Here is a 19,837-nt window from a genome sequence, read left to right as displayed (position 1 = left end):
AAGATGGTTTAAACAGTTTGATTAAGCAATAAATTTCAATATATTGATTACCTGAGTATATATATCTATTTATTAATTGTGAATAATGACATATTATGTTATTTCACATGCTCTTCACTTCTCCGAGTGAGTAGTTCTCAATTATCCATACTCAGAGAAAAAACAGTGGAATGAAAAATCCAAAATGGCAGATCTTCCAAAAATTACTTACATTTGACCTCATATTTAAACACATGGAATTAAACCAGACAGACATTGTAAAAGGCCTGGGATAACACTTAGCATTTTACATATCTGTGGTTCTCAATCTTGGCTATGCGGCAAAATCAAATGTGGAAGTTTTAACATGCATGCCAAAGTCTTGCTCCCAGCGTTATTTCATTCAGTAGGTTTGGAGGGGAGTCTTGGCTTGAGAACTTGCTTGCTTTCCTCTTCCACAGGCTCAGCTAATCCATTGAGGCTCTTCATGTTACTCTGGAATCACAAAATGTAAGAATAAAAAGGGTAGAAAGTCCTGTTGTCCAACCACTCATTCAGTACTCAAGAATCCTAAGCAACAGCCCGCAGTGGTCACCCAGCCTTGCTTAAATCCCTCCAGTGACAGCAGATTAACTTCTTCCTAAGGCAAGCTGCCCCATTCTGAAGATTGCTAGAATCTCCCTGAATTTTACATTCATACTTCCCTTTTCAGTCCCCAACTTAGGATGCCTTACTGTCTTTCTTTTTTTGTTTTGTTTTGTTTTTGACTGTTACAAAAGTTTACTTACAAAAAGTTTTATATGAAAATACACATGACCCAATATTTACATCACAGTAAAACAGGCCCTTTGGAGAGGGGACATAAATGTCTCTCCTGAACACAGTCATTATATATCCTTGTTCCAAGGTTTCTAACAAGATGACACCATTTCCTTGTATTACCACCACTCCATTATTGCTCTGTTGCCCACCAGCTGCCATCTCTACACATTCATCTATCACAAGATTGATGAAGGGATGGAATCCCCCACAATATTCCTTGGACATGTCTGCCACCATTTAATTTCAGTGATAACGTTTTGCCCATAAATAATTTCAACATGGAAAGGTAAGCTTTGCTCATAGTGTCTACTCCATGGACTCACAGAGGTCTTGAAACAGAATTCCCCTTCCTGTCATTCTGTCACATATACTCCTACTCTATCAAATGTTGCTGCAGGAAGTCACAAAAAAAGTGTTGATTGGATCATTCCATATCTGAGTTACTCACTATTGCTTGCCAACTCTTGTATTCATATTTTTTGTCTGCTTCTCAAATTCCCCATAGCAGCTGAACAAAAACTTTATATATTCTTAAACCCCATCCCCATTCCCACATTCCCAAAAGATGATCTCACCTCCCAGTTTTTTGTTTGTTTGCTTAGATATTAAGACTATCTTTTTGTATTTGTCTTTTCCATCTCTACAATTGCCTATTTTCACCATTTAAGATGATACTTATGATGACCCTCTATTGTCAAGAAATGTCCATATTTTTCCAACTCTTAACAAATTCACTTATGTCCATCACAGTCTTTCATGCCTTGTATGGAACATTTTTCCATAATTTGCCTATTCTTTATTACATATTTACTCTTTCTCATTGCCCAAAATTCTACTTGGGTCTCCTGTATTTTAAAAACAAAATGAAAATTTTTTTTCAGCCCCGACATCCATTCAATCTACTATTCTCTCTTCCCTTTTTTACACAACATATTTCCATTAATTTCTATTAGCTTCCTTGAGTTCCTCACTACTTCATGGTACACTGTCCTCTCCACCTCTGCCATGGTATTGACTTTCTGCTCTACTACAATAGACTGTTCTCAGCCTCATCTTCTGTGACCTCTTCCCAGAATGTTATGTGCCTCCCTTGATGTGATTTCTGCTTTCTCTGGCCTTTCTAGCCCTCAGTTGATATGCATTCCTGCTACAGCACCTAACCCCTTCTAATAGGTGTTACAGTATCTGCTGCTTGTCTGATCTGTCCCATTAGACAGGAGGCCACATATAGCAGGGACTTACACAGAGAAGGCAATCTGTACGTATTTGATGAACAACATTCAACATTTTAGAAATTTGTAAGATTTTAAGTAACAACAAAGCCACATAGTAAAAATATGTCTGGGTAGCCAGCCTCCCTTTTTCCAATTTTCCCTCTTCTTGCTGCTCCTCACTTTCCTCTTCACATTAAAAATAGCTTTTATAGCTGATAAAATTTATGTGAGAAACCAAGCTGAAGCCCAGCTTAACCTCCCTCAACTTTCTCTTCTTCTTTCTGAGGTAGGATACATTTATTATTCATTAAATCATATCTGTGTGTGTGTGTGTGTGTGTGTGTGTGTGTACACACGTGATACGTTCTCATAAAGGATTCTCACCAAACAAACTAAAACATAAAGCCTCCTGCCACTGACAGTTTGATGGGTATATTTTAAGTTATTTCGTCTATGCAATTAATACCTTCAAAAAAATGCAAGCCAAGATTTGCTATAAATAATCCTGATCAGGATAATCAAACACTGTAGTCATGTGACTTCCTATTTTTCTTTCACTTTGATTTATATCTGCCATGTTTGTTAGATACAGCTACTACTGTTTATTGCTGTTAATTCCTTGACACCAAATCTTTCTGAAGGGTGTGTAGGATTTTCCATTTTTCCCAAATGTACATGTATGTTACAAATCTTTCCTCTAAGTGGGGAAATTTATAGCAAAAAATAAATGTTGCATCTGTTCAAATTGTCAAAGAAATTCTGAAAGAATGGAAGTGAGTACATTTAGCTGAGCAACAACACCAAAATGATAAATTCTGGGGAAAAATAATGACTTGGGAAAATGAGATTACAATATATGGACAAAGTCTCAAATGGAGCTCTGTGACATGAATGCAGTACATAATTCATTTTCAATCATAAATTGTTCCTTTGCATAAGCACTTATTAAGTATCAGGCACTGTTCTAAGCACATTGCATGGATGATGGGATTCAATCTTCACTCCATCACTAAGAGGTAGATACTGTCATTATTCACATTTTATCGATGAGGAAACTGTGCCCAAGTCACACTATTTGTAAGTAATAGATCAAGTACTCAAATTCAGATCTGTCTAACTTGAAAGCTCACTATTTCATTTCTTCAACAAATATTAATTGAACACCTACTCTGAGCCAGACATTGAGAAACAAGCAGACAGTGATTGCTGTCCACATGGAGTTTACAATCTAACAATGGAGAGAGGCATTAATTAGTTAGTAAAACAAATCATTATTTGGATTAAAATTGTCCTACACACCACAGGCAAAGGCATATTATGTGATCTATTCCAAACTTCTAGACAGTGACTGTTAGAGGTCCAATAAATTTGGTTGAATATTGAATAAGATTGCTTTGAAAGTAAAATGTGGTGGACTTAACCCTGTCTTAGTGGAGGCCAGGCAAGGCTTCCTGAGAAGGTGACATTTAAGCTGAGACTTGGAAGATGATTTGAGCCGATAGCAGGTAGGAAAAGCTTGCAGGGAAAGGGTGTTTTAAGCTGTGTGCCTACAGTGCTTGATTCAAGGAAGAACCTTGGTAGATAGAAGGATGGAAAGTAGACTAGTAAAGCGGAAGCATAGTCGGCAGGTGAGCATGAGTACGTAAGGGCGACCCAAGACAAATGGAGGAGACAAGAAAACTATGGTCACCAGAGGCACACGAGCAATATAAAGATTTTCATCTTACTTTTAAAAGCAATATGTTGCTGGGCACAATGGCTCACGCCTGTAATCCCAGCACTTTGGGAGGCCAAGGCAGGCAGATCATTAGGTCAGATAGAGACCATCCTGGCTATCTTAGTAGAGACAGTGAAACCCCATCTCTACTAAAAATACAAAAAATTATCCAGGCATGGTGGTGGGCACCCATAGTCCCAGCTACTTGGGAGGCTGAGGCAGGAGAATGGCGTGAACCCGGGAGGCGGAGCTTGCAGTGAGCCGAGATGGCGCCACTGTACTCCAGCCTAGGCAATAGAGTGGGACTCCATCAAAGAAAAGAAAAGAAAAGAAAAGAAAAGAAAAGAAAAGAAAAGAAAAGAAAAGAAAAAAAGAAAAGAAAAGAGAAAAGAGAAGAAAAGAGAGGAGAGGAGAGGAGAGGAAAGGAAAGAGAAGGGAGGAAGGCAGTATGTTGCCAGGAAAGGGTTTTAATAAGAAGAATGTCAGCAACAGATTTCCACGGATCACTGTAGCTAGAGTGTGGTCAGTGAGGAAGTCAGTTAGTTGCAGCAGCAGTTCAGTCTTGGACAAGGATGCCAGCAGCAGAGAAGAGGAGAAGTGAACAGATGAGTCTTGCTTAGGAGATGAGTGTCTAGATATGAAGGCTAAGACAGAGTGCATCAGTCAGGGTGCCTGTGTTAGTTTTCTATTGCTGTGTAACGAATTACTCCAAATGTAGCAACTTCAAACAACATTTATTATCTCACACAGTGTCTTCAAAGGTCAAGAAACTGGGAGCAGCTTAACTAGTTCTAGCTCAGTCTTTCAAGGGGTTGCCGTCAGGCTGTTGGCAGGTGGTGTAGTCATCTAAGTTTGGACTAGGGCTGGAGGAGCTGCTTTTAGTCTCACTCACATGGTTGTTGCAGACCTTAGTTCCTTACCCTGTGGGTCTCTCCATGGGACTGCTTGACACAGAAGCTGGCTTCCCCAAAGTGAGAATTCCAGAGAGACTCTGAGACAGGGAGGTGATGGTGGGGAGTGGGGAGAGAGAAGGGGCAAGGAAAAGAGAGAGAGAGAGAGAGAGAGAAAGAGAGAGAGAGAGAGAGAGAATGTGAATGAGAAGGAAGCTGCAGTGATTTTTAGGATCTAATCTCAGAAGTAACACATCATGACTTCTGCCACATTCTACTGGTCACATTGACCAAGTCTGATACATCGTGGGAGAGGACTACACAAGTTCGTGATTACCAGGAAAGATATCACTAGGGGCCACCTTGAAGGCTGGTTACCACCACCATGTGATGGCACTTTCAAATTAGGGTAATTTGTGAACTTTCTCATGTACACGTGAGTGTATGTGTATGAACAGTTTGTTTTCTTACAAAGGGACAATTTATAAATATATGTGCAAGGATTAGGCAGACCACAAAGGGATCATGCAAGTTCCTAGCACTCTAAGGAGAAAGAATCGTGGAGCGCAGGGACACCTTGAGAGGAGTTGTGCTGGGAGACACACTCACAGTGATGTGCTGGAGCCACCTCATAGGACACACGAGAGCTGACTGCATCTGTTTCCAACTTGTATTCAATGATGTCACACTGGTAGCCCAAAATAGGTCATGGTGGGAATACGGTACCATGGTAATCAGCAAATACTATAAACCAGAACTTTTGTTTTGTTTGGGTTTTTTTTTTTTTTTTTTTTTTTTCAGAAAGCCAGTTGTTAAACATTTACTAGTACACCACCAAGCATAGACAGATGGAAGCAACCTCTTAAAGTGGTAGCTAAGAGAACTCACACCCAGATCCTACTGTCTCAAGGCAGAGGGAGGACAAAACTCAACCAGGAAGCCAGAGAACACAGGAGCCACTCTACATGCTCTGCACAAACCATCCCCTGGAAAAGATAGCAGAGCAGAGCAGGATATAGATTAGAACCGCATAGTAAGGCTACCTATCATGAATGCACTCCAGCCTGAGTGACAGAATGGCTCTTCAGTGTCTTCTTCAAGCAGGTGTGTGGACAGTGATTCAAGTAACTGAAAGAGAAACCAACAAAGTATCATTTGTCACAGTATCTCAATTATTCTCTCTTAACCATCCTTATCACTCTTGATTTCCCACATCAATGGGGGGAACTTTGGCAGACCATTGAAAACATTAAATTTTCCGGTCAGGTTAGTGAATGAGTTTTGCTTTGTTTTGGTATTTGTAAACAATGGAAACTAACTCTGGCTAAGTTAAGAGAGAAAAGAAAGATGTGGGATAGCTCCCAGAATGAAAAAAGAACCTGAAGAGTGAGACTCAGAAAGAGCAGCCCTGGGTTATCCAAGGGGTAGAAAGTGGTTGATCATCTCTTCAGAGCATCATTGTTGAAATCCTGATCATAAATATATATATATATATATATATATATATATAAATTTTTTTTTTACACTGTCCTTGACTTACCCTGCTCAAGATACATTCGTCTAGAATAAAATTTGATTGGCCAACTCTCTTGGCAAGAAGCAAGTTTCCTTAACTAGTGGTCCCACTGGGACTGCCACAATGAGGAGCCATTAGTTCCCAACAAGCAACTCACAGTGCTCTTAAAAACAGGAACAGGAGCTGGGAAGCCAAGGAGCCGCAAACGTCCTCAACAATCTGGGACATGACCTTGCTCCAAGGTCCCTCTTAAGTCACAGGTAGAGGGGAGCAACATTCAGACCACTAAAGTGGAAGTAATTGAGAATTAATTGTTCTTTTAAAATCTTTAGCCATAATATCAATAATTCAGAATGCCATAGAATTTGACATTAGAAGTTAACATTTAAAAATCAAAGGTATATAAATAAACATTGGAATGAAAATAAATAGGAAACTGGAAGAAAAGCTGAAATGTGCTCCTGTATAAAAGGTAAATCAAAGCCACTGTTGTGTCATATCTGATGACCACATAAGTATGTTCCAGTAGCATTGGGAATAAGTGGAAAATTTACACTTAAAATAGAGACAGGATGTAAGCATTGTGAGTTTGTAGGTGACTTTCTAGTACACATTGGTTGTAAATATGAGGTCAGAGAAAATTCTTGGCCTTGGCGGGACATAGCGGCTCACGCCTAAGAGGCCAAGGGGATTGGATCACATGAGGTCAGGAGTTCGAGACCAGCCCAGCCAACATGGTGAAACCCCGTCTCTACTAAAAACACAAAAATTAGCCAGGCATGGTGGTACATGCCTGTAATCCCAGCTACTTAGGAGGCTGAGGCACGAGAATTACTTGAACCCAGGAGGCGGAGGTTGCAGTGAGCTGAGATTGCACCACTGTACTCCAGCCTAGGTGACAGAGTGAGTCTCCATCTCAGAAAAAAAGAAAGAAAGAAAGAGAGAAAGAGAGAAAAGGAAGGAAGGAAGGAAGGAAGGAAGGAAGGAAGGAAGGAAGGAAGGAAGGAAGGAAGGAAGGAAGGAAGGAAGGAAGGAAGGAAGGAAGGAAGGAAAAATTCTTGGCCTTTAGGGCTGTGGGTCCCCCTGGTCTGCATTGTTCTGCTCTTTCCACTCCTCCAAGCCCTGCTGTCCTTCCAGACTCAGCCCACATGTTTTCCCTCTGAGTCTTCCTGGACCAAATCCAGCCCAATCTGTGATTAAGTAGTGTTTGTCATGTATGCCAAGTACTTGGCACTTTTCAAATATCCCCTTAGCTTGTTACACACATCTTTTTAGGTAGGAGTCCTGATCTTCATTTAGGGTTCAAGAATATTGGAGGCAGGATCTTGATAAGTTGGCTGTTGGAGGTTTACTACAACTTTATAAAAGCTTGATCTTTCTACCTTTTTCTAGTTCCTCTTCTTCCTAAACCTCAAAAATATGGACCTTCACAAAGGTTTGCCCCTCTTCTCTCTTCTTTCTACCTCACAATGTTATGTGTTAAAGATTGATTAATGAGAGTATACATATGAAAGCCCAGGAAGGACTCAGGTGCAGATGTTTTAATTTTGTTTGATGCCCTTCCCACTACAAGGTCCCCCAAGCACATGCACATCCCTGTAATGCTTACTAATATTGATAGTATTTGCCTTATGCTACATGTACTTTCTCAATGATCTCATCTACTTGGGTAGTTTCACTGTGATCTTTTAGGGGACAACTCCCCTTCTGCCTCCAGCTGACTCATCTCCCAGCTTCAGGCCCGTATTTCCAATCGAATGTTCTGTATACATCTCAGACTCAGCACATCCTAAATTGAACTTATCCTTCCATACAAACCTAGTCCTTTTCTTTATGGAAGCACTTGATCTCAAGTCATAACTGTTCTAGATGTGAGTCATACTTGAAGTCTCAGAAACATTTCAGCTCCAGAATCCCCCTCTCACCCCCTCCTACCCAATATTGGTTGCCAAATCCTGGTTGAGCCTCCCAGTCTTCCTAATGTTCTGTTTCTCTGGATCCCCATGTCCGACCTTCATTAAATTTCAACTCAAATCCTGCTAGAACATCCCAACTAGTTCCTCTCTCTGTTCCCCACTTCAGCCCATCCTTTATACTAACTATCACCAGAGTTCTTCCCCTAAATCACCAATCAGATTATGCCAAACCCAGGAACCACCACTGCCCCACAACCATAGATCCAAGTTTTTAGGCCTCCTGCTGTTACATGTCAACAAGCTATCCACAATTTGTAGCACCAACCAAGCTGTCTGCCCTCATCTCTTCTGAAATCCTCAAACCTAGTGCCATCTCCATATTTCACATTCCCAGAATATGCCCTCCACCATCATACGATTAACTTGGCTGAAACGATTTCCTTTGTCTTGAGTGGTCTTGCCACCAAGATCTTTATAATCCTGCATCCTCCAAGACACCTTACAAATTTTACCAACTAAAATTAATTATTCCTTCTAACAGTAATAACTGCCCATTATAGAGAACTGAATATGTACCAGGGCCTTGACAAACACCATCACATTTAATCCAGACCACAACCCAGCAAGTTAGTTATTACAGACCCCCAATCCTTTATCTAAAACCATGAGGCCAGCTGTGCTTTCAAATTTAAAATGTCTTGTTTTTCAGAAGGGTAATACACTGGTATGTATATCAGTTTCACCACCTGTAAAATGCAGGATAAATACAAGAACAGCACGTCCCTTATGGTATTGTCGTGAAACAGGCAAGGTGTCCCTTCTAGAAGACCCAAATGAAATGCCCATTCAAATGCATTTTTTGGGTCTATTTGTTTGACTGTTATTTTAGCTTTTGAATAATGTGTTACTAGGGAAATAAACACATTATTGTGTGTTTATTTATGGCTCTAACTTTACAGTTTCCTAGTATGTAGCAGGAAGGTGATTTTGGCCTTCATTTTGTTGCATGTTGTGTTTCTTTTTTATTTTTTATTTGCAACTGTTACTTCTTTCTGCTACTTAGCCTAACCCCCCCTGTACTCAGCATTTTCTATCAAAAGCCCAGGCCTCCTGCCACCCCAGTTACAACCCTTTCTTCACTTTTCTGGCCTATTTTATTATTAATTCCTAACTTTCTCTGGCAAAAGAAAAATTATTTAGACAATGATTCGCTTCTCTGACAAAACCACTTCATGACAATTATATTAAGTTTTAGGAATTCAATGTAAGCACCACCAATACATTTTTTCCTTTTATATCACCATGGGTCTGGATGCAGAAGAGACCAAGAATTTAGTACTGGAAGAGACCTTGAATCTCAGCTAGCACATATGACCTGGGTTTGTTTAATTATCTACTATATTTGCGGAAACGAGGGAGCAGGAAGTTGTAGTGACCTGCTCAAGCTCATGCAACTAGTTAGCAAGACAACACTGGCTAGATCCTAGCTGATTTCACCCTGCATCTGTTTTCCATTACTATTGATTAGTTTGTTTTTCCTAAAATTTCAAATAGGAACATGCATTGTGTATTTTTTGTATCTGGCTTCTTTCACTCAGCATAATGTTGTTGAGATTCATCCACATGGTTGCATACATTGGAAGAATATGCTTTTTTATTATTGAGTAATATTTTTTTGTAAAGACATACCACAATTTATTTAGCAATTCTTCTACTGATGAACATTCTGGTTATTTCCAGGTTTTGCCTATTATAAATAAAGCTGCTATGAACATTCTTGTAATGGTGTTTTGTGAACATATATTTTTATTTCCCTTGGGTAATAAATACTTATGAGTAAGTTTGATGGGCTATAGTATGGGTGCACATTTTATTTTATAAGAAATTGGTGGTGGCTTTACATCCTTACCCACAGTTGGGGTTGCCAGTTTTTTAAATTTTAGTCTTTCTAATGGACTCGAAGTTATATCTTATTGTGATTTGGATTTACATTCTCTTGATGATTAAGTTGCATTTCCCTGATGGATTTTCATGCACTTACCAGCCATTCCCCATGCCTTCCTTTGTGAGGTGTTGGTTCAAATCTTTTGCCTATTTAATTGGGCTGTTTTTCTTCTTATTTGTGAGTGGTAAAAGTTTGTTTTATATGCTCAATAAAGTCCTTTGTCAGAGGTATGCGTTATAAATGTATTTTTCCAGTCTGTGGCTTGCATTTTTGTATTTTAAAAGAAGTCATTAGAAGAGCTAATTAAAAACAAAATTTAATGAGATCAAATTTGTCATTATTTTCTTGTATGGATTGTGCTTTTAAAATTTCATTTTACTTTATTTTATTATATTTATTCAGTATTTCTGTCATAGCACGAATCATGCTTTTTTTGTATCTTATCAAAAACATATTTTTTTGCATACTCCACTGCCACAAAGATTCTCTCCTATTTTTTCCAGAAGTTTTATCATTTTAGCTTTCATATTTATGTCTTTAATCCACTTCGAGTAAATTTTTATGGACAGTGTCAGATGAGGGTTGAGGTTCATTTTTTTTCATGTAGATTTCTAGTTGCTTTGGTACCATTTTTGAAAAGACCATACTTTCCCATTGAATTATCTTTGTACTATTGCTGAATATCAGTTACCACAGGTGTATGTGTTTACTTGTGTATTCTATTTTATTGTGCCCATTGTTTGGACAAATCATGCTGTCTTGATTACTACAGCTTCTTGAAATCAGGTAGAGTAATTTCTCCAATTGTTTCTTTTGCAAAATTATTTTGACTATCCTTGGTTCTTTTAGAATTCGTTTGTCAGTTTTTACAAAAAGTCTGATATACCATAAATAAGATATATCACATCATTTATTTAGACCTTCTTAAAATTCTTTCAGCAGTCTTCTGTATTTTTCAGTCTATAGGTTTTGTGTATATTTAATTTTCCATAAGTATTTCATGTTTAATGTTATAAACAGAATTTTAATTTCACTTTGCAATTGTTCATTGCTTGTTATATTCTTTATTTCCTTGTATAGAAATACAATGGACTTTTGTATATTAACCTTATATCTTTTCTCTTTTTAATTTGAGACAGGGACTTGCTATATTGCCCAAACTCCCCCTGAACTTCTAGGTGCCAGCGATTCTCCTGCCTCAGCCTCTTAAGTAGCTGGGATTATAGGCACATGCCACCATGCTAAACTGTGGCCTTATTTCTTGAGATTTCATTAGTTCTATTATATTTTTTCTTGGTTCTTAGGGATTTTCTATGAATACAATAATTTTATCTGTGAATAAAGCCAGTTTTATTTCTTTATTCAAATTTATGTTTCTTCTGTTTCTTCCCTTCTTTTTCCTCCCTCACTCTCCTTATTGTTTTGACAGATCTCTAGTACAGTGTTGAATAGAAATGGTGATAGTGGACAAGTTTTCTGTATTCCCAGTGTTAGGAAAAAAACATTCAATCTTTCAACGTTAAAGATGATCTTAGCCTTAAGTTTTTTGTTTTTGTTTCTGTCTTGTAGATGTCCTTTATTAGGTTGAGAAAGTCACCTTCTAATCCAAATTTACTGAGAGACTTTTATCTCTCAGTAAATGATGAGTTACACTGATTAATGTTCAAATGTTAACCAACCTTGTATTCCTGGAATAAGCCCTCACTTGTTCACTATGTATTATCTCCTTTTTATATCTGCTGAATTTGATTTGCCAAAATTTTGTCTTGAACTTCTTAGGCCTGAGAATCAGGAGAGTCAATAGTGTTAGTGCTGGTCCAGAAGCCATCATGCTTCAAAACCAAGAAGAGCTGATTTTCCAGTTGGAGTCTAAAGGCAAGAAAAGACTGATGTCTCAGGTTACGCAGTCAGGCAAGAGGAGTTCCCTCTCAGGGTTTTTGTTCTATTCAGGTCTGGAATTTATTGGATGAAGTCCACCCACATTAGGGAGGGCAATCTGCTTTATTCAGTCTTCCAGTTAGATATTATTCTCACCAGAAACTCCTCACAGGTACATCCAGAGTAATGTTTGATAAAGTGTCAGGACATCCCATGGCCTGGCCAAGTTGATACATAAAAGTAACTATCACACCTCTGAAACAAACATTTGGAACCTTTAAATTTCAAAGTTGAAAGAGAATTAAAAATTCTCTAGTCAGAATTTTTTTGTTAATTGTTTTGCGTGCAATTAAGTGATGTCTAGAGATGTAATGGGCTGACCTAAAAATCACTACATTCATTCGTTTACTTAAAAATTCAACATTTATTTTAAAAACATTATTAAGCGTTAACCATATAATTGTCATTGAAGATATAAAATTAGTAAAAACAAAAAGTCATTGAATTGTGTATTTAAACAAGTCAGTATTATGGTACATAAATTATACTTCACATAAAGCTGTTATAAGAAATAAGATCCGGTTCTTTCCATCACAGAGATGACAGTTTAGCGGAAGTGTGAGACAAGCATAAATGATTACAATAACTTGTGAACATGCTATAACAGCTGCATGCTTAGCTGCTTAGCACTGGAGTACCAGGGCTCAGGCCTTGGACCTTTTATATTTTCTTCCCATAACCAGTCCCTTCATGATTTCATTCATGGCTTTAAAAATCAATTGCATTTTGATGACTCTCAAATTTTTATCTTCAGCAGATATCACTCCAAATTCTGAGTTCTTATCCAACTGACAACCTATTATCTCTCTTTTAAAGGCTAAAGAGCATCTCAAACTCAATATGTGCAAAACCAAATTCTTAGCCTTCCCCTCCAAATTTGCTCCCTTCTACAACCTTCAGCTCACTTCATTAGCAGCTTCATCTTTCCAGTTGCTCAGGCCAAAAAACCTTTGAGTCATCTTTAATTTCTTCCTTTCTCTCATACACTGCGTTTAATCCATCATGAAATCCTATTGGGTCTACCCTTAACATATATCCAGAATCTGACCACATCCAACTACCTCCCCTGCTACAATCCTGGCCCAGGTCATCATCTTCTCTTGTCTGATTTATTATCTTACTCCCTAACAATCCATATTCTGTAACAACGAAAGATTCTGGGAACCTCTGAAAATGTAACCCAGATCAAGTCAGTTCTCTGATAAAATTCTCCAACAGCTTCCTATCTCACTCCTAGTAAAAGCCAAAGTCTCCAGGCATGGTGGCTCACACCTGTAATCCCAGCACTTTGGGAGGCCGAGGCAGTCGGTCACCTGAGGTCAGGAGTTTGAGACCAGCCTTGTCAACATGGTGAAACCCCACCTCTACCAAAAATAGAAAATTTAGCCAGGTGTGGTGGCGGGCGCCTGTAATCCCAGCTACTCAGGAGGCTGAGGCAGGAGAATCACTTGAACCCAGGAGGCGGAGATTGCAGTGAGCTGAAATCATGCCATTGCACTCCAGCCTGGGCTACAAGAGCAAAACTCTGTCAAAGAAAAAAAAAAAAAAAAGCCAAAGTCCTCACAGTGGTCTGCAAGACCCCATAAGATCTGGGCCTCCAACTCTACTACCTTTTGCCAATCTAGTCTTCATTTCTCTTATTTCTGTTCACTCTATTCCATCCATATGGCTTTCTTGCTATTCTTGAAATATTGGCAAGCTCCTGCTGAAGGACCTTTGCATTTTCTGTTCCCTTTGCCTGGAACTGTCTTCATCCCCGTTGGCCACCCCCTCACCTCCTTCAAGCCTTAACTCCCATGTTACCTTCTCACTGAGGTCTTCCCTGACTACCCTATTTCACTTGGTAAGCACCCCCTCTACTTCCCACACACCCCCTCCACTTCCCACACACCCCCTCCCCTAGCACTTCTTTCCCCCTTCCCTGCTCTATTTTCTCCATAAACACTTACCATCTTCTAACATCCTACACAAATAATTTACTTATTTAGTTCATTGTCTGTTTATCCCCATGAGGCCAAAACCCCCATGGAGGCTTGTCTGTTTTGTTCACCACTATTTTCCTAGCATTCAGAACAGTAGGCATTTACAAAATATTTGGGTAGTGAAATAATATATACTCCTCCAGAACTCTTAAGAGAAGAAAATGAGTGGTTTTCTTCTGTGACCAGGTCAGAGTGTTTTTTCGGGCAAGGATTGCTAAGATGAGGGAAAGGTTGCTGGTTGTTAAGGAAGAGTTAACTGTAGAAGTGACAGTTTAATTGAGTTGTGAAAGATAATCAGGAATTTTCCAGGTGGAGAAGTAGATGGCATTACAGTTAGATGGAACAGTGTGTACAAGGCCAGAACATTTTGCAAAAGCACAGCATGGTCAGAAAATGCTGAAGAGTTGAGTATTGGATTGGGGAATTGTGGAGGAGTGAAAGAGAAATTGTGGGACCGGAAAGGAGGGCTGGGAGGCCATTCAGAGCAAGCTATGGAAGACAAAGGCAGATTAGACCCCAGTCTCCCAACATCCTCTCCAGCGCCTTGTCTATTGCTTCATACAGCCTCCCTTTTAAGTCTAAAACACATTTTTCTTTTGGCTACTATAGGTTAATACCTTCACTACCCATGTCTTCCTTTAGAAAAAAGAATGCTTCATGACCCCAGAGTGTTGAAATTTAAAGCAGGTAATTTAAAAAATATGCACATTTTTAAAAGCAAAAAGCTGAAAGAATTTATATTTTAAAATAGATTATAGATTTTTGATTACTCAAATCCAAAAGACTAAAATAATGGAAACTTCAAAAGAAATGACAGCTGATGCCTAGTGCCAGCCTATTTTCATAATCAATTTTACTCTATAGAAAATAAAGTGCCATAGAGGACTGTGGAAGTAAATGTAAATTTGGGGGGATTAAAAAAGTGTCCTTTAAATTTTTTAGCAACAGGCAACTGTTAAACTGACATTGATTTTATATTATTACCATTATGATTTGAATTTTTAAATTAAGCAATGAGGGATGGGAAATTGTGTGTAGTGAACTGATCGTGGACTATAATATTAGTTTTTTATTTCTTAAAAGTACTTTAATTCTCTTTGATTTGTCAATTTGAAGATCGGGTACCTTTTATTATATTAAAAATAGACAGCCTGGGCAACATGGTGAAACCCCATCTGTACAAAAAAATACAGAAAACAGTTAGCTGGGCATGGTGGTATGAGCCTGTGGTCCCAGCTACTCAGGAGGCTGAGGTAGGAGGAACACTTGAGCCCAGGAGGCAGAGGTTTGCAGTGAACCAAGATTGCACCACTGCACTTGACCTGTACAACAGAGTGAGACCCCGGCTCAAAAATAAATAAAAAAATAAAAATAAAAACAATGAGCAGAACAATTATACATTCATTCATTTAACAATTTTTCTACATCAGTCTGTGAGCAACAAATGTAATTTAGTTTTGGATTCCAAGTGACCACAAAAGCAAGCAGTTATTTCTCCTTTATTAAAATTCCCATGAGGAATGCATTGAGCTATAGTGTGGAGAACAACCATTCGTATGAATTTTTGAGTGTACAGTCTTATTTTATTAAGATAAAACAGTCATGAGAATCTTCCAAAATTCCCATGGAAATCATATCATTTCCATTGACTTGTGTGTATAAAAACTGACTAAAATGTTGTTAATTTCAGATTCTTATAGAAACCTGTATTTGCCTTCAAATGTCTCTAAGACTTCCTACGTTGGAGTACACTAGCCCTCATCCAGCTTATGCAGGCCTGATACTACTATAACAAGACCTATTTTTCTATACCTAAGCAAATATATTCATAGTATTTTAAAAATTGCTTTTTTTGCAACATTTAGCAAGAGTCACATAGTTGTTCTGTCACTCTGACCCAGCAATCCTGCTCCTAGGAACTTACCCATGAGAACTAATTCCACAAAAGCAAAAATCCAGTTGCACAAAGATTTTAACACTATCTATAACAGCCAAAATCTGAAAGCAAAATCATTTTCTACAACAGGAAAATGACTTAGAAAAGCATAGTGCATCAACAAGGTGTCGTATATGTGATCATCAAAAAGGAGTCTAGGAAGTGGCAGAAATGTCAAAAATATTTTTGATAAACTTAAAAAGCAGTATTTTAAAAATCACATTTATGTTGTGATTATAAATATACAAAAATCGATGAGCTAGTGGAGGACTAGAACACAATATGGAAAATAAAAACAATTGTTCAGATTAGGATATCGGAAATTAGGAGTTTATTTTACTTCTTATAAAAATGTCTCAAGTTTTGTTTTACATCAGCTTTTCAATTAAAGAAATATAACTACTTGCTATGCAGAATCAATTTATACCATAAAAACACGTCCACATAGGTCACAAATAAAAGCTGGACTTGTACAGAAACGATCCATTTGTGTACTCTGTGCATTTCCTCCTGTAGCTAACTTTCTAGTGCCATCATTTTTACCAATGTCTTTAAACTGTGTGGAGTTGCTTCCAAGATCATGTTGGACCCCTCTCAAACCTATGAAACCAAAATCTCTGGGGATTGGGCCTAGGTGTATATGTATCTTAATTCCACCCTCCCATCCTCAGGTAATTCTAACATGCAATTAGGTTCAGAATCAGCGGCCTTGAAGATGACCTTTCCAAATCGGAAATTCAAAAACAAAACAAAACCTCATTTTAAAGAAATACAAAAGTTATAGTCAACATTCAGGTGACTACTTTCAATTTTGATTTCTTGGGATGTAGAAATGAGTGGCATATATGTTCATAGTACTACAATCCAAGGCATGATTTTGTGCTGTCCTTGGAAAGCACCAGACTAAAGAAGACCCTGCAGAACGTAGGTGATCCCATCCCAGACCATATCCTCAAGGAACTGGCTCCTGTGTCCACGTGGCCTTGCCAAAAGGCAGCTAGAGGTTCTCAGGAATTTCCCAGAAGGCAAATATTCCTTTTCTCATTAAATTTGCATATGGTGCTCAAAATGTTCTAGGTATCCCAGAATTTCTATTATTTTGATTTCTAGCCATTTTCAGATGCCCAGCTGCTCCCCTCAGGCACGTACAACTCCGTAGTCACCAGGATTAACATAGCAGAGTGGATGGAGGCAGTAGAGCTTGCAGGAGGTGCAGAGGAACAGAGCCCACCATAAATGGTTCTCTCAGTTCTAGCCTGATGCAACGGGGCCTGCCTCTCAATCTGCCTTTTTCTCCAAAATGAGTACATTGTAATCCATCTTGGCCCTTCCCTTTTCTCTGCTTTGTGGGTTATATGTTATTTTCCCTCACTTTACAAAAGCAGTCCATTGTCACAATTTAATATTAATTTAGAAGGAGGCTGGCCCAACAAATTTGAGAAAACCAAGTCCCAGAGAGGATAAATGACTTGCCCACAGTCACGTAACTTGATGAGGCCAAGCTGATTTCCTGTCTCAAAAGCCACTTTTCATTATCATGAGGAAATGCATACGATTAACCCATAGTCTGGGGGGCATATTCTTTAGGTTGCTCTCATAGCAGGGACGATTGGCAGTGACTTCATCCACACCCTCCTACCCAGCCATCCTGGACGGGTGACACACAGCTGAGACATCTGCCATGGAGTATGGAAGGCTTCATACTGGGGCACATTGGAGAGACACTTGGGAGATACAGAACCTGTGGTGCTCTCCTTGTTAACAGCACACATTCTTAAGATTAGAGCATCTTAGAGTGGAAAAGGAGAAGTGAGATTCATTTGTGTCTCCAGCCTACCCTAGGTCGCATGTTAAACCACTCACCACAACATGCAGAGTGGGAGGTAAATAATTCAGTGTATACAGGCTGTGCATATATGTCATCAAAGATTGATATGTTTTTATATTCAGGTAGTTGTCAATATATGAATGAGATATAGCCTATATTACTCCAAAGAATTTAGTATTTAAAATTCTATATCCATTTTTGTTAGAGAAGATATTACTGCACAAAGACCTATTTAGCCTCCTATTGCTGGATGCGACACTGATGGTTTCAGGAAACTTAACTGCTAAGGACTGAATTATGTCCTCCACCCAAAATTCTACAGGTTGAAGCCCTAACCCCCTATGTGATGATATTTGAAGATAGGGCCTTTGGGAGGTAATCAGTGTTAGATGATGTCATGAAGGTAGGGTCCTCCTGATGGGCTTAATGCCCTTCTAAGAAGAGACATCATAGATTTTGCTGTCTCTCCCCCATATGAGTACACAGGGGGAAGATGGCCAACTGCAACCTGGAAGAGGGCCCTCCCTAGTACCCGCCCAGGCTGGCACTGTGATCTCAGACTTCCAGTCTCCGGAACTGTGGGATAATACATTTCTGCTGTTTAAGCCACCCAGTCTATGGTGTTTATTTTTTATTATTATTATTTTTTTGCCTAAGCAGACTAATACACCGACCTCCAAGAACCATACTGATTCTGTTGGCACACAGCATGGGTACTAGGAACACCAGATGCTCCTTGCTCTGGGCTGCCAAATGTCCAGTTTTGGAGGGAGGTCAAGGATCCGAAACAGTAGTGTAAGTTCTAATGCTAGCTCTGGAAGCTATTCCTGTGCAAGGTATCCAGAAATTAGGCATGTCATAGATAAACAAAAGAGTACAATTGCACAACAGTGTATTCATTCACTCATCCAACAAATATTTATTGAGCATCAGCTATGTGGCAGGCACATAGGTACTGGGGATATAGCAGTGAACAGAACAGACACAAATCTCTGTCTGCTGGGGAGGACAGACAATCCATGAAATAAGTAAGTAAAATATATAATCTAAGGAGTGACAAGAGCTAAGGAGAAAATTTAAGCTGCAAGGGTGCTAAGGGATACTGGTGGTGATGTTATATAGAGAGGTTAGGGAAAGTCTTATTAAATAGGTGCTAGGAGAGGTGAGCTAGGGAGCTGTCTGTATATCACCAAAAGAACATTCCAGAATGGACAGAAAAGCAAAGGGCATGAGGTGTGTTGGGAAAATATCAAAAAGGCAAGTGTGGCAAAAAAGACATGACAGGAAGTAAGAGAGGGCAGTGGGTGGAATAGATCATGTAGCATTCATACCATTCCATCGACTCCCCTTCTCCTCGGAGCAGAGCTGCAGCACGATCTGCTCCACATTTCAGCACAGTCTCCCAGGCTGCTGTGTGTGCAGGGTTGCTCAAGTAAAGGCAGCTTTGAAATGTGTGCTGCGTGGGTGTCCTAGGGCTGCCAAAACAAACTGCCACAAACTGGTGGCTCAAAACAACAGAAATGTATGAGCTCATATTTCTGGAGGCTGCAAGTCTGAAATCCAGGTGTCTGAAGGGCTGATTTCTTCTGGAGCCTCTGCCTGAGAATCTGCTCCATACCTGTCTCCCAGGTTCTTGTGGTGGCTGGCAATCCTTGGCTTGTGGCTACATCATTCCAAGCTCTGCCTCCATCTTTAGGCAGACTTTTATTCCCCTGTGTGTGTTTCTGTATCTCTGGGTCTCAATGTCCCACTCCTTTCTCTTATAAAGACACCAGTCATTGGATTTAAAGCCCATCCTAATCCAGTGTGACCTCATCTTAATTAATTATATCTGCAAATATGCTATTTCCCAATAAGGGAACACAATGTTCTGGATGAGCATGAATTTTGGGGGGAACACTATTCAATTCATTACCCATCACTAAAATACAGCCTTTAGGTTTATAAACTGAAAAAAAAAAATAGCCTTTAAAAATAATCAGTACTTAATTTTAGTCTGTTCCTGCAGTTTATAGGTATTTAGAGGGTAAATACCATATGAAATCAGGATTGGCCTCTCAGCAAGTTAGAATTGGCTGAAAACAAAGTATAATAAAGAAGGCCAGAGTCCAGGGACTCTGAGGGACTAATCTGGCTTTTTTTCAAATTAATAGT

At 39.1% G+C, this 19,837-nt stretch overlaps 1 pseudogene; it reads right to left on the bottom strand.

Annotated features, from left to right (window-relative positions):
• Nucleotides 1-378: 378 nt before the first annotated feature.
• LOC139359178 (small nuclear ribonucleoprotein G pseudogene) lies at nucleotides 379-1,102 on the bottom strand (annotated as a pseudogene).
• Between the last annotated feature and the right edge of the window lie 18,735 nt (nucleotides 1,103-19,837).

This window comes from Macaca nemestrina, chromosome 16, assembly GCF_043159975.1.
Source record: "Macaca nemestrina isolate mMacNem1 chromosome 16, mMacNem.hap1, whole genome shotgun sequence".
NCBI classification, from domain to species: Eukaryota; Metazoa; Chordata; class Mammalia; order Primates; family Cercopithecidae; genus Macaca; species Macaca nemestrina.
Note: the sequence above shows the minus strand (reverse complement) of the source record. Positions and strands in the feature narration are given on the sequence as shown.